The sequence below is a fragment of the Pseudonaja textilis genome, chromosome 2 (assembly GCF_049901715.1).
Source record: "Pseudonaja textilis isolate UNSWEBS1 chromosome 2, rPseTex1.2, whole genome shotgun sequence".
Lineage (NCBI taxonomy): Eukaryota > Metazoa > Chordata > Lepidosauria > Squamata > Elapidae > Pseudonaja > Pseudonaja textilis.
In genome coordinates, this window is record NC_141991.1 from 242,836,808 (window position 1) to 242,848,995 (window position 12,188).

The window sequence follows — 12,188 nt, forward strand, 5'->3', positions numbered from 1 at the left end:
CTTTACAAAACAGCTTGCTTCTATAGCCTGGCCTTTAAGTTAGACATGCTTCTGATACAGAATGTTAAAATAAAAATGCATTTGGTGGGAAGGAGCCGCGCCACTGGCATGTCACACACAAAAAGTGTGTGTTGTGGTTGAAGGGAACACAAAAGGTAGAAAAGGCACGCTGTCACTTTAAGAAAAAATAAACTACAATATGAACTACCCAAAACCCTGCCATTTCCAGCCTGGGCTTGATTAATGATTTTTCTATCTAATAAAAGGTTCAGAAACCATCTGTTTTTCTCCCTAATGCCTTGCCCAAAGGTTTTTCGTTCCTATTTCAGGCTTGGGGCCAAGTGACATTCCATTTCTTTCTCTTTTTTTCCCAGCCTTGTAAACAAACCCTTCTCTCTTTTTAATCTTCCAGTGCTGTTTCCTACCCATCGTTATGCATATTCATTGCGAGTAAACATTTTTAGTGTCTACACTTAATCTCTTCCACTGGCAATTACTGTTCTATGCTGTTTTGTAATGCAGAAGGGCCAATGCTTTCCCTTCTAATAACAGCTGGGTCGCAGATGGGGCCTGCAGTCATTGTAGAAAATAAAAATTTACAAGATGCCAGTGGAATTTATTTCAGTTTTATGGAGACACACAGGAGGAACCTTTCTGTTATCCGCCTTCAGTGAAATCTGCAGGCAAAAGGCATGCTTTTGACATTTAATCAAAGGGGGGTTCAGGTAACGTCTGGAACAGCACAGGGAAGAAAGCAGGTGGATCATATTAGGCAGTGCCATGGTTAATTTATTTAGAAGTGATTGGCTTAGAAGTGTGCAGCCAATATTTGACATCGTGTATATATCTTGTTCAGCATCCTGCTTCCAAATTGTTACCACAGTAGAGATGCTGCCTTGCCACTATGGACCAAACCAGGTGTTAGACTTGGTTGTTGCAAAGAGGAACTGGTAGAAGTGGGGATCTCGTGGCAGATAGTGGTGCCATTGGCCGTGGTTTCATTTTGCCCAACGTGGCTTCCAATTGCTGAACTCTTCCTATGTTGCTGGCACGTGTGATTCTAAGCTTGAGCTTATTAAGAAATCCTGCCATTTGCATATTTTGACTCTTCCCAAGGTGGTGGTGGTGGTTTTTAACATCAAAATTCAAAAGCACGTGATTTTATTTGTAAGGAAAAATAGGCATGTGCTAACGATAGGATAATTTTAGATGGATGGGATGTGAGTATTATGAAAAGCCTCTGTGGTGCAGTGGTTAGAGTGCAGTATTGCAAGCTATCTTCAGGGTGGCCATTTTGTACTGCCAGGAACAAAGGCGTATTTCCATCCTGGAGAAAAGATTGAAACAAATTATACCCTATTAATTATTCAATTGAACTAAAAGAATTCAACACATTTATAACAAGATATGTACCATGGAAGTTGGAACCACGGAAGTTGGAAACATCCAGAAACTGGAAACAATGGGCTATAATGAGCCACGGTGGTGCAATGGTCAGAGTACAGTACTGCAGGCTACTTCTGCTGACTGCCAGCTGCCTGCAATTTGGCAGTTCAAATTGCACCAGGCTCAAGGTTGACTCAGCCTTCCATCCTTCCGGGTGGGTAAAATGAGGACCCAGATTCTAGGGGGAAATATGCTGACTCTGTAAACCATTTAGAGAGGGCTGTAAACCACTATAAAGTGGTATATAAATCTAAGTGCTATTGCTATTAGAGAATGGGGGTTAGGCAAAGCAAAAGGGCCATCATAGAAACCAATAAAGAAAATTTTGGATTTAAACCAGGGATGGGATTCTACCGGTTTGTCCGAATTGGTAGCTCCCAAGATCATCTGGGAGCGAACCAGTTCGCTCTGATGATCAGCTGCTGGATCCACCCACCTACCCTGGCTCCATACTGACCTTTCTTTCCTGCTTTTGACACTCAGCTGCATCATGCGGCACAGCAGATTGCCGCGTGTCAGCTGTCGAAGAGACAGGGAGAGTGTAGGAGTGCAGGAGAAGGTCAGGAGGAAAGCCTCTGTGTGCGTGCAAAGCATGCCCACCGAACCGGTGGTAAACAAATTTGAATCCCTCCACTGGTTTAAACCCCTTCAGTCCAGCAAACAGTACGCTGGCACCTCTGATAATACCTGCTCTAAATTGCATGCTGAGGTCTTTTCCAGCCTTGCCAACAGGAATCCAAAAGAGGATTAATAGAGAAATAAACAGTGAAGGATACATATGCTTAAGACCTTTTATCTTTTGAAGACATAGGCAATCCCAATGGATTTGGGAGCCATGCAAGTCCAGGGCCAACAACAAAAAATCATATTTTTCTTATTTTATGGGTGTGGGGCGGGAGGTGCAGGAAGTCAAAGAGATTCAATATATTTAAGATGGCAGCCACAATCATGTGTTCAAATCCCCACCCCTTTTTAGAGCTTTGATCACATGACTGCATCCACCATCTTGATTTTACTTTACCTTTCCTATGGACCATCCTGTTTCATGTCCTATCCATTTTTTTTTCATTAAAGGCTCACCCCACCTATCTATGTTATTCTTCCTTACCAAGCCCTTAAATCTCTAACTTTGATTTAATGTACCAAAAATCAGCAGTACCCGTGAAAAGGGAAACACTTAAAAAATCCTGGGATATTGTGGAAATGACGTCTGTAAAGGACACATGTCATTCAAATTGAGGCATTGTATCTCTAGATATCATATTCATGTTAGTCTGGGGAATGCATTCCTTCATTTGAAACTCTGTGTGCCACTGTGTGAATATAGACGTTTTTACTACATAAATTTTTATTATTTTATAACCATTTTTAAAAGGTACCTGAACTTAGGGTCCATTAAAATGAATTATACAGAAGTCTGAAGTCTTTTAATAAGTTAGAAAAAATAAAGTTTTAAAGAAAGACCAGTGCAATGGCAGAAATGTATTTACATGACAAAATGTGGTATTTGGAAACACTTGTGATTTACACATTTCTTTGTTGGGTTATTGTAGGGGTGTCAAACTCAAGGTCCATGGGCTGGATGCATGCCGCGATATGGTCAGATCCAGCCCATGGGGCCATCCTAGTCTATCTAATGTGAAGAGGAAAGATCAGGCCAGCATGACTTCAGCCTGGTCTACCCAGTGCAGAGGAAATGCCAGCAGTTTGAGGACTGGTGTCGTTGGCCATGCCCAGCCAGTTGGCCACACCCACTCATTTGGCCATGTCCCCCAGACACCCCCTGAGGTCAACCAGGGCCCTGAGGTGACCCCCAATGAAATTGATTTTCACACCCCTCGGTTATTGCGTTGAGTTCTCCCTGGGGTTTCCCTTGAAGACCATCTGGAGCTCCAATTGGTCCAGAATGCAGCAACTCAGATTACACTGAGACTCTCATGTTTCTCCCACATAGCACCTCTACTTCAAGATTTCAACAACTCTACTTCAATAGTTATCTTCAAGGTACTCTCTATCAATCTTAAAACTTATGAGATTTTAAACCAGGATATTCAGTGAGATCTGTAGGATGTATTATCTTCAGGTTCCCTTTGTTATGGATTATCATCCTCAGAAGTCATGAAGATGAATTGTCACAGACAGACAGACAGAGACAGAGAGAGGAGAGAGAGAGACAGAGAATGAATTTCATTTTCAGTTAATACAGTTTGGTCAGGTCAGTCAAGATGAGCAAATTATTTGAAGGAAAAAGGTTGATTTCTGGCCAGCCTGATGACTTTTTATACCTGCCAAAAACAATTGGTAATATGGATGGCATATAAATTAAATAAATAAATAAGTAGCAGTAGCAATAGCACTTAGACTTATATACTGCTTTTATGGTGCTTTACAATCCTCTCTAAGTGGTTTTTTACAGAGTCAGCATATCACCCCCAACAATCTGGGTCCTCCTTTTACTCACTTTGGAAGGATGGAAGGCTGAGTCAACCCTGAGCCTGGTGGAATTTGAACTGCCAAATTGCAGGCAGCCGACAGTCAGCAGAAGTAGCCTGCAGTACTGCACTCTAACCACTGCGCCACAATACATACATACATACATACATACATACATACATACATACAGTAAGTAAGTAAGTAAGTTACCGCCTACTGCCATGACAGTACCACTTTCCCTTCCAAAGATCTCTGGAAGAAGCTACTGTCCTCTTAAAGTTTTAGTGGGGTAACAGAGCAGAAAATGGAAGAAGTTCTATGGGAGAAACTGATTCCTTCAGTGCTTTAAGGCCTTGGTGTGTGGACTTCAACTTCCAGAATTCCCCAGCCAGCATGCTTGCTGGATAATTCTGGGTGTTGAAGTCCACACATCTTAAAAGTTTTTAAGGTTGAGAAACATTGCATTAAGGGCTTTGAAACATCTTCCCAGTTGCTCCCAGTTGTTCCGAGAAGACAATCCAGTATTCTGTGCCAGATTTTGCCTGGGGTCTCTTTCCCCAGCTTTTTGATTGTAGATTTTTTTTTTATTATGTGTCTCAGTTTAGGGTGGTCCCATTTTCCTCGACTAATTATTCAAAAAGGAAGCAAGGACATGTCACACCTGGTTATTGCCCAGATGTGAAATTCCAGGGTTGAGGACTACACTGGGAAGTTGAAAAAAAAATATCTTAGAAGATAGTAGCAATCTAGTTTCATAACATTGCAAGAAAATTACAAGGATGGAATCACTAGGGGTCATGCTGAACTCGAGCGTGATTATCTTCGTACAATTATTTGTGGAGGGAAGGAAGTGAAGAGGGGAAATCCTCTCTCTCCTAAACGTTGGAGCCCAATATCATTTAATAAAGCTGAATGAAGATTCAGGACACATAAAAGGAAGAGTTTCATACGCCAGCTGTGTTTGTACATCACACTTATCCAAGGCTCTTAAAGACACTGCATCTGCATTTGGTACAACAGGCTAAGCTTATTTAGATTCGATCTTAGTTTTTTTTTTTCTTTTAGCCTAGCATATTATGTCAACTGTGGTTAATTTATAGCTTAATGTATTGTGCAAACCCAGACAATGAGTTATTCAGTAACAGAATTGAGACCATGCTGAAAATCTAGCCCAAACGGGGAAATTGAATTTGCTGCACAAATTTATCAATGGGCACCAATTTAGAATACTTCACAAACACAGAGCAGACAATTGAGCCCAAAGGCCAAATTGCTTCCTAGAAGACTTTCCTGGGGCCAGATGTTGGCACTATGTTCCTAAATGCCCCTTTGTCCAGAAGGTTTGGCTCTGACTAAAAATCTGAACTTCAGAAGTAGCAGTCTAGAGAGATTCTATAGTCATCCAGGTCATGGTTGTCCCAAAGATGCTTTTTCAAGAGGCAACTGGATTTTCTGGTTTTCCTTTGAAGACATTTCGCTTCTCATCCAAGAAGCTTCTTCAGGTATAAATCTTTCCATTCCCCACCATCCAGTCAGAGCTGAAGAAGCTTCTTGGATGAGAAGCAAAACGTCTTCAAAGAAAAACCAGAAAGTCCAGTTGCCTCTTGAAAAAAACAAAACACTTTTGAGACATTCGAAAGTAGCTGTTTTTCAGATGACTTCTCCCCATCCTATTATGTTATCAGCTGTTTAATCCAGTTGCATCTGCAGCCAACCTGGAAAACACCAGAGCAATGCTACCAGAACTATGACACACACAATAATGTCATTTTGCAAAATGCTGTGACCAGAGCCACCTGAGGGATCCAAAGCTTTCTTCAAAATAATATTGTTCCCATGGAAATCCCTCCGTTTGATGTCATGTTACATGGACAAAAGGGATGGAGGTTGTCTTGCTTTTATTAGTTATATCACATCTACAATTCAGACTCTCCCTAGGTTTCTGGTTGTGATTATGTTCTTCCTGTGTAACACACAAATGCTTAGATTCTAACACTTGAGAATTGACAGTTCCACAGTTGACCTCTGCATGCTCCTGTGTGCTGACCTGTGTGGTGATCCTCAGCTTATTGTTCAAAGTTACAACAGCACTGAAAAACTTGCAGTGACTTGCAGCTTGGTCATGGTTACAAGATTCAGACACTTGGCAATCTACATGTATTTATAATGGTTGTGGCATTCAGGGTCATGTGTTTGCATTTGAGGTTGCCTTCCCAGACAGTGTTGCAGTTCACCGGCAGCCTGCACAGACGGCAGCAGAATTGGACAGTGGGGAAGAACGGGGATCAGTCAGGGAGCCAGGAGAGGACTCAGACAAGGGTCCTGTGTCCAATGCAGAGATGGAGCCAGGACCATCTGGGAATGGGGTGGTGACTCAGGAGCCTTCAGAATCTGGCAGCAGCGAGGCAGAGGACCCAGAGGAGCCTGTTCCCAGTGCGCATGTGCACAGAGCTGCTAGAAGGTGAGAGCAGCTGAAACAAAAGGGCTGACTCAGGAGTAAGGCTGGGAGGTGATTGCCTCTCCCGTAAGGTCTAAAGGACAGGCAAGGATGATGAAACCTTTGGAGGAAGCAAAGTTGTTCGTTTGGTTCAGATTCATTCTTGAAGCTCTTTGTACTTCTCTTGGATTTTTTTCTAGTTCATTTGATACTTCTGTTCTTGGCAGCACTTCACAGGAAAGAAAGGTGGGTGCTTATCTCGAGAGATTGTTTGAGATTCATTACCAGCTGGGAATGAACATAATTCCCAGCATTGCAAAAAAAACCAAGACTTTTAAAAAAAATAAGTGTGTGCATAATTACAGTCTCAGAAGCCTTGGTCAGAACAGAAGCCTCTGGCAAGCAAAGGCAACGGGGGAATCTGGATTCATTTAACAACCACATGATTCATTTAACAACTGTAGCAATGCACTTAACAATCATGGCAAAAAGATCATATAATTGGGCTCAGTTAGCATCTACCTTCTTCTAGATTATTTTTTTCAACATCCCGGTGTGGTCCTCAACACTGGGCTTTCCCATTTGGATAATAACCAGGTGTGTTGTGTTCTTGCATCCTTTTGGAAAGATTAATCAATGCAAGCGAGAGTTTACCTCAATTAAATCATGAGTCTTGAGCCAAACTTCCAAAACTTAAAAAGGATTTATTGGGAGTTAACATGTCCGGCACTGCCTGGGTGTAGCTGACTCTGAGACACATCATTCATTGTCACCCTTGGCCGTGGTTTCCCCCCACTCCGTGGGTGTATCATAATTCATATTCTCCAATGAGACACATCCATAGCCAAGAGTCATCAATCATGTTCTCCAGTTAGATATTTGCACGGCAGAAACTTCAGTCACCTAGTTACTATCTTTGAAAAACTACTTATGGAGTGCACTTTCCATTTCCAAGCTGCCGCACTGCTCTTTCAAACCCCTTTCCCCGCTCCCTTTCTGTTGGCAACTCTAAAAAGACCATAGAATTATTTTATGAGTTGACGCTACAATTATAAAGCTACTCCCCCGCACACTTCAAAAAGTTGCAAAATAATCCAGAGAATTCTGTCATCCATCTGACCCAAAGATGGTTTTTCAGGAGGCAGCTGGACCCTGAGGACACAAATAAACCTCCAAGTGCTTCAACGACCTTCTAAAACAGGGGCATAAAACTCAATTTCATTGAGGGCCACATCAGGGTTGTGCTTGACTTTGGGGGCCGGGGTAGGTGGCCAGCTTGATGTCACTTGTGTCAGGGGCGTCTATGGTGGCTTGGATGCTCTGCCAGCGAAAACAAGCCCCTGAGCTCTATTTACATCCATGACACCCTCCTGCAGCCCTCTGCCAGTGAGAACAGTTCGGGTGGGCCATACACGCCTTTCTCAGGCCCTGTTTTCATCTGCAACGCCCTTCTGCAGCCCTCTGCAAGTGAAAAAGGAGCTCCAATTTCACTGGCAGAGGGCTGCAGGAGGACATCATGGCCAAAAACAGAGCCTGGGAGGGCTGCACACAGCCGTCCCAAGCTCCATTTTCACTGGCAGAGGCACTGCGGGCCAGTCCTTTGCTGTTTCGGAGTGGTCCGTTGGGCCAAATCTAAGCACCCCTTGGTCTGGATCTGGCCCCCGAGCCTTGAATTTGACACTCCCGCTCTAAAAGGATGCAAATGTCCAGCTGTCTGCAAGGAGTATAAATCCTTCCATTCCCCACTTTCCTGTCAGAGCTGAAGAAGCTTCTTGGATGAGAAGTGAAACATCTTCAAAGAAAAAACAAGAAAGTCCAGTTGCCTCCTGAAAAAAGCACCTTTGGGACAATCCAGACAATTAGCTGGGCAAAGAGACCTCGGCTTTCCTTAACCACAGAAATGCTGGTGTCAGTTCTGGCTGTAAGCTGAGCGCTACTTGTACATGAAATTCCCTTGGAATTTAATATTGTTCTGTGCACAATTCAGACAGGTAGATCTGTAGTTCCTACAGATAGTTTTGTGCAAATAAATCCCATTGACCCCAATGAAGGGACCCTACCTTCATTGAATCTGGCTGTAAATTTCAGGAGAGCTACTCTTGAATAAATATTTAAATGAGAAGTTAGCCAAGCCAGAAGAGAAAACTTTTAAACTCTTCATTAGAAGGTGATGATTTCACAAACTGGCTTCTTGCTCTCAACCCTCCTTATCCCAGCTTGCCTTTTCTGAATCCCTTTGAAGACTGCAAACAAACTACTATGAAGTTTGCTAATCTGGCTGATGTACCGTTTCCATTGCAAATATTAGTCAAGATTTGCGAGTGCTAATTCAAAATTCATACATGGGTTGGAAGGAACCTCTTGGGTTATTGGGTTTATAAACTTCTGTATTGCTGAAGAACTGCACGGCTAATCCTTCTCTATGACATATATTGTCGTGGGGAGGAGAAATGGGGGATTCAGGGATTTGGAGTCTGCCACACAGCAGTGAGATCTGGGGAAAGAGCAAATCTTAGTTTACCTTTTGAATGAAAGAGGAAAAAGAGGAAAGAAATGTTCAGGATTCTGGCAATTCCTTGCAAGCTGAGATTCATAAAAAAAGAAAGACAGAAGGAAACTATTCAGCCCATTAATAGACATTCAACTATCTAATATTTGTGGGAACAGGAAAAAAAATACAAATTCATTAGCTGAATTATCCTGGCATTTTCTGGAAGTTGGTAGATTGCTCCACTAGAGGGCAATCATTATGCCATCAATATACAAAATTTCATTTTTAAGGAAGAGGGCAGGATCAGGATAACGCCTCTGTAACTGTTTGATGGCAAAAGCTTTTAGCTTGCCGATTTTTTTTCCTGAAATTCATCTCCTTTCCTGTCCAAATGCCACCAAGGAACCACTAAGAAGGGGAAGGAAGAAAGCAAAGATGAGATTGAACTGTACCTTACAAATTTATAATCTTGCAAATTTAAATGCATCTATTAATGGCTAAAATTAATGGAATTATACAGATTGAACATCCTTGAAAGATTTTGCTGATCTTTTTAGCCTGCCATTTTTAACAATGTTCTAGAATGGATATGTGCAGGTAGCAGTGATTTTATTGTTGGACAGAAAAAATATGCTTTAAAAAAAAGACTCCTGAATATGAGCCAAAGTGATTTTAAACATAAATCAAGATTTTCCAGTTCACTGTTAAGGTCTGTGTTTTTATAGGATGCATGAGATGCCATTGTATTTGATTTCCATGAAGGGTCTGGGGTATCCACTTATAGATCAGTCCTCTCCCCCCACCCCAAGGAAATTCATTATTAAAAATTAGGCTACATCGAATATGCAAATTTCAAAAGAATTACTATAGTATAGATAGAAAGACACTATTGCAATATATTGCAGAAAAACAACATTTGGTTTAGCCTGTAAGGGTGGCACTATCATTCAAAGAGAAGAGAAAGATTTTGTGTTGTGTTCTGAGGAGCTTCCATAACAAATATTCTTACAATAAATGAAAACTGTAACATATGAATTGAGAAGTCTGTAGAGATTCTCAGTCATCCAGGTCATGGTTGTCCCAAAGGTGCTTTTCAGGAGACAATTGGAGTTTCTTCATTTTTCTTTTGAAGCTGTTTCACTTCTCATCCAAGAAGTTTCTTCAGCTCTGACAGGTAGTGGGGAATAGAAGAATTTATATTCCTTGCAGACAGCTGGTCATTTGCATCCTTTTAGAGGGTCATTGAAGCACTTGCAGGTTTACTTGAGTAGTGCTCCTGGTTCCTGCAGTCTGCAATTTTTCCTCTGGAAATACATTCCTACTCCCACACCATTCAAAGGGTGTTCATCCAGTGGTGATATTCCAACATTTTTACTAATGGTTCTGTGGGCATGGCTTGGTGGGTGTGGTATGGCTTGGTGGGCATGGCTTGATGGGTGTAGCAGCAGAAAGATATTGCAAAATCTCCATTCCCTCCCCACCCCACTAACCTGTTTTCCAGCTCCATTCTCCTGTGCAGGGCAACAAAAGAAGACCCAGCTAATCAGTTGGGACTCAGGAGGCAGAGATAATAGATGGGAGCAGGGCCAGTCAGAGGTGGCATTTGCTGGTTCTCCGAACAACTCAAAATTTCTGCTACCGGTTCTCCAGAACTGGTCAGGACCTGCTGAATACTACTTCTGTGTTCATCCCATACTCAGGTGACCCTAGGACACAAATAAACCTCCACCTGCTTCAATGATCTTCTAAAAGGATATATATACCTGTCCCACCCTATCCTGTCCTATATTTCCATCTTTTCAGCTGGTTCACGCAGCACAGTGGATTTCCATGCCTCAGCTGTTCTACTTACTGGGGCTGCCTAGAACGTAAGTTGTAGAGGTCTCAAATTGGTATTTTTTGAACGCTGCACTTGCTCACAGAACCAGTTGTTAAAACGGTTGCAGCCCACCACTGTTGCTTGATATATGTATACGTGTTTGAATGTATATGTATATGCATATGTGTACATGTGTGCCATTGAGTACATAAAAAAGTGACAATAAAGTTTATCTTATCTAAAAGAAAGCTAATGTCATGCCCCTGCCAGAGTCTGAAAGAAGATGAACAGCTGACAGGGAGTGGGAGTGTGGCTCCATTGGCTGTGGAGGAAACTGGGGAAGGGCAAATTCTGACTGGGCAGAGCAGGGAAGAGGTGGAACAAGGGAGAGGGACTTCAGAGGAAGACCTAGGCCCACCCCCTCTTCATCCTAGGGCACACAGGGAGGAATGGAAAAGAGAGCTTATCTTATGTTGACTTTGGTTATCTGTGTTCCTGGCATCTTCCCAACTGTGTTATTGCCATGCCTTCACGTCTGGAATTCTTGGGCCTGCCCTGCCAGACTAATTACCTCATTTTGCCTTGATTGGACTTATAGTTACAGTTTTTGTTGACCTTGTTTTGGACTTGATTCTCTACAGCCAAAGTTTGTTCCTGGGAGTTTTTCTCCAGCCAGAAGGTAACCAGGACATTGGGGGCAAAGTTGGAGCTAATAAAGGGACTCCTGGTGATTACCTGACTGTGTTGCCTTTTTGCCACACCCCGGGTCATCACAGCTAAGATACAAAGGGAAATTTGGCTTGGAAGAACAAAAGACAGTAGCTGAGGTTCCCGCAGCCTTTTCTACTAAAGAAAAATGTCCTTTCTGCAGCCACCCTGCAAAGCAGGCCTTTCTTCTGCTTTGCCGGTGGCTGATGAGTCCCAGGGCAGAGTATTTGCAGAACTGAAGCCAGTAAATAATGATTTGTCTGAGCTTAGAGATGACCCGCAATTTGAGAAGAAGGCTTACAAATTCAATGTTCAGTGGTCTTAACAGTTACAATCCCTGAGCTTTCAGCTGTAGCCTGCTTTTTGGCTCCCTTTGATATATTTTTTTTAAACCCAACCATCTTCGGTCTCTTGATTGTCATCAGTTTCATCTTCCTGGAGCTGTTTTGGAAACAGCAACTATATCAGCAATTAAGGTTACGTTGTCCAGGCCAAAGTCCTGACAGATCAAAGCCTTTTTGCAAAGGAACCACTCAGAAAGTAAATTTAATACAAGCTTTGCAAAGCCAGATCTGTTTCACAGAAGTACAACAGCTGACCCAGGCCTCATTTCCATTGCAAATGAACTTGCTAAACAAGAGCTGTTACCCCAGTAACTGGATCTGCATTATTTTATGATACCACAGATACCAAATAGTGGTGGAAGATGAAGCAATAACACACATAAACATTTTCACAACAATTCCCAGACATTCGCTATTTCACAAAGACACAACATGCACACATAGTGTTTACATGTCCTGCTTACTTGTCGTGAAGTTTATTTTAATCACAGGTGTTGAAAAAGCTGTAAC

At 42.3% G+C, this 12,188-nt stretch overlaps 1 long non-coding RNA gene across 1 annotated transcript in view; it reads right to left on the minus strand.

The window, feature by feature from the left end:
• Positions 1 to 1,280: 1,280 nt before the first annotated feature.
• The window catches only part of LOC148127444 (uncharacterized), a 109,160-nt gene continuing 98,252 nt past the window's right edge, over positions 1,281 to 12,188 (minus strand). The window contains exon 3 of the long non-coding RNA XR_015742409.1: positions 1,281 to 1,327. This is a non-coding gene — a long non-coding RNA (uncharacterized LOC148127444). The remainder of the gene's footprint in view (positions 1,328 to 12,188) is intronic.